The sequence below is a fragment of the Leptonychotes weddellii genome, chromosome 8, assembly GCF_054177405.1.
Source record: "Leptonychotes weddellii isolate Sample4059 chromosome 8, ASM5417740v2, whole genome shotgun sequence".
NCBI classification, from domain to species: domain Eukaryota; kingdom Metazoa; phylum Chordata; class Mammalia; order Carnivora; family Phocidae; genus Leptonychotes; species Leptonychotes weddellii.
In genome coordinates, this window is record NC_138376.1 from 48,472,912 (window position 1) to 48,476,596 (window position 3,685).

The 3,685-nt window shown below is 36.1% G+C and overlaps 1 pseudogene; it reads right to left on the bottom strand.

Moving 5' to 3' along the window:
- Positions 1-326: 326 nt before the first annotated feature.
- Positions 327-469, bottom strand: LOC115942633 (small nucleolar RNA SNORA62/SNORA6 family; annotated as a pseudogene).
- Between the last annotated feature and the right edge of the window lie 3,216 nt (positions 470-3,685).

The following is a 3,685-nucleotide window of genomic DNA, read 5'->3' on the forward strand; positions in this document are numbered from 1 at the left end:
GGTAACACAGAGAAGAGTGTTGATTGTGGCAACTGAGGGAGAGGAGAGAAATATGGAACCCAGAGCCCTGGCATGAACAGGGCAAAAGGAGGAAAGGATGCCTGCTATCCAAGAGATAACTTTTTCTTTCAGGTAAATAGCTGGTGTTTTATGAGACTCCTCTCACTGATGACTAAAAAAACTAGTTTATCCTGACCTGTGGTATTCCTAAGTTCAAAATTGACAGGATTTAGGTCAGAAAAAAAAAAAAAAAAGAAAGAAAGAAAGAAAGAAAAAAAAAGAAAAAAATTGCCTCTTGAGTTTATCTGTATCTTTTTTTTCTTTATATTTGTAGCAAGAATTACTATCAAACTCTACTCATTGGGCCAGAGACCCTTGTGGTGTTAGTGAAGGCCTTGCCCCTCATGTAGCACACTTCTTATACTTGTGAGTTCATTGACCAGTATCTGTATCGTTTTTTTTTTTCTTTTTTTATAAAACTATCATCTAACTGATATTTTCTGTGACATTTGGAATTAAAGCTCTTAAATCCAAGGAGTTGGGGGGAGAGGCTATATTATATTATGTTTAAGAAGTTGGTTCCAGATTCAGTTTCTGGTTGCAATCTCCACTGAACCACGTACTAACTGTATTGCCTTGAGAAGGTTACTGGCTATCTCTAACTTCAGTGAAACTACAAATGGTTGTTGTGAAGATTAAATGAAGTAGTGTGGAACAAGTAATAAGTTTATTGTTGGCACAGAGTCACAGCCTAAAAATGTTGGAGATACTCTTTTCAGTATGTATGTACACTTAATCCATTTTTTTCTTGAGTTTAAAATATATTGACTTTCAATGTATCAACAACAAATAATGATGTATTGATTCATTCAACAAATATTTATCAAGTGTCTATATACATAGCGGTCACCAGTAACAGAATTTTTTTTTTTAAAAGCAAAAAATTATATTTTTATTTCTTGAGTATTTATAAAGTTAGTCACCGGGAAGGACTTCCAGAATGGCATTGTAAATACCTCTGAAATTCTACTCCTTTTTAAAAGCAATGGTAATACTGACAAAAACTGCCAAAATCTTTGGTACTCTGGAAGTTAACCAAAGGCTTATAACAATATAAGAAGCTGTAACAATATGAGAGGCTGTTTTAAAGAAAAGCAGCTGCAAAAAGAGAAGTGAGTGTTACAGCATTTTAAGTTGTCCTATTTCCATCCTCCCATTCTCGACATCATGGTAGTCTCAAAAAATACATACATATATACATACATATATAAAATAAAAGAACCTGACAATTACAGCACCTGTGAAACCCAGCAGTTGAGCACCATTGGAGGATGAAGAGCAGGTGACTGAGGAGGCAATAACAGGACAAACAAGAGGCCTACCAAAAAACTTAAACCTGGAGAAAGAGATGTCCATATGGAACTTTGAAATCAGAGATATATTCCTGGAAATCTAGAAGTCTTTATGCACATGCAGGGTTGTGGTCATGCCCAGGAATGACCTGCGAAGGCCGTTGTCTTTTCATCTCTTGCTGACCTTGAGGGTTTGCATAAGCAAGAAGTGAACAACAGGCAAAGATGGAAACTACATGATAGAATCTTGAAGATAGGATCCAAGACAAACATAGAACCCCTCAGAAAAAACTAGAAGACAGCGGTTTAAGGAATTTATGGAAAACTGTCCAATCATTAGCAGACAATTAAACTAACTTAGCAGAGACTTCAATGGCATGCATGTCTTTACAGAATGTAGGAAAGCTGTCAACAGCAGCGTCATGAAAACAACAAATAGCAACAAAAAGAAATCTTGGAGAAAGAAGTGGAGGATATGATTTCAAGAGGTGCTAGATTTTTTAAAAATGTGTAGGTCCCAACAAAAACATTAAAGACACTCAAAAGACAGGAAAGCATGATCCATACACGGATAAAAAAGTCAATAAAACTGTTCATGAGATGCCCAGATGTTGGAATTACTAGAAAATACATTAAAATCAAAATTAGTTTATTGAAAATAGAAATAAAGTATGGGGCGCCTGGGTGGCTCAGTCGTTAAGCATCTGCCTTCGGCTCAGGTCATGATCTCAGGGTCCTGGGATCGAGCCCCGCATCGGGCTCCCTGCCCAGAGGGAAGCCTGCTTCTCCCTCTCCCACTCCCCCTGCTTGTGTTCCCTCTCTCGCTGCGTCTCTCTCTGTCAAAATAAATAAATCTTTAAAAAAAAATAAAATAAAATAGAAATAAAGTAACAAAACTTTACCTTAGCTATTTTTTTAAAGAGTAGACTCAAATCACTAAAATCAGTAATAAATAAAACAGGGTAAATTACTTCCAACTCTAGGAAATGAAAAGGATCATGAGAAAATATGAATAATGTGTGTAATAAATTAGATAATGTAGCTGATTTGAAAAATTTCTTTAATGGCAAAAATTACCAATACTGACTCGAGAAATATAAAATCTGACTAGACCTAAAATATTTTGAATTAATAATAAAAAACTTCCCAAAAAGAAAACCTAGTCCCATATAACTTTACTAGTGAATTCTACCAATTGTTTAAAAGAAAATATTAACAACTTCACAAACTTCTAAAAATGGATGAGGAGAGAGAACTTCCCAAAACATTCTATGAGACCATTATTACCCTGGTACAAAAATCAGACAAATACATCCTAAGAAAACTACAGACCAATATACCTATGAATCTAGATGAAAAAATCCTAAACACATCTGTGAACTAATACTGAAAGATCTCCAACATATGATATGAAGAAGGCAAGGGTCAAGAGTCACTACAATGTTTACTATATTCCATATTTTTTGTAATAAAGAGATGAAATGAGAAAAACAAAAAAGAAAAAGAAAATTAACATCATACTTATACTTAATAGTGATAAATTTAGCATTCTACCCCTAAGATCAGGAAAAATACTTTTGTGTCTGCTCTCATTCCCCCCTTTTTTTTCTAACAATTTTATTTATTTGAGACAGAGAGAGAACATGTGGGGGTGGGGGGAAGGGGCAGAGGGAAAGTGGGAGGGAGAAGCAGACTCCCTGCTGAGCAGGGGAGCTGGACTCTGGGTTCCATCACAGGATCCTGGGATCATGACCTGAGCCAAAGGCAGACACCTAACCAACTGAGCCACCCAGGTGCCCCTCTCATCCCCTTAATTACACATTGTTCTTGACGTTCTAGTCAGAGAGATTACTAAATAAAAAGAAATAAAAGGTGGGCGCCTGGGTGGCTCAGTTGGTTAAGCGACTGCCTTTGTCTCAGGTCATGATCCTGGAGTCCCAAGATCGAGTCCCGCATTGGGCTCCCTGCTCGGCAGGGAATCTGCTTCTCCCTCTGACCCTACACCCTCTTGTGCTCTCTCTCTCACTCTCTCTCTCAAATAAATAAATAAAATAAAATCTTTAAAAAAAAAAGAAATAAAAGGTGTCCTGATTGGAAAGGAAGAAATAAAACTATATTTGCAGATTATATGATACTTTATACAGAAATTTCTAAGGGTTCACAAACAACTTTTGAACTTATCAAACAGTTCAGCAAGGCTATAGTATATAAGATCAACAAACAAAAATCAATTGTATTTCTTTTTTTTCTTTTATAAAGATTTTTTTTTTTTCTTTGAGAAAGAGAGAGCAGTGGGGAGGGGCAGAGGAAGAGGGAGAATCTTAAGCAAGTAC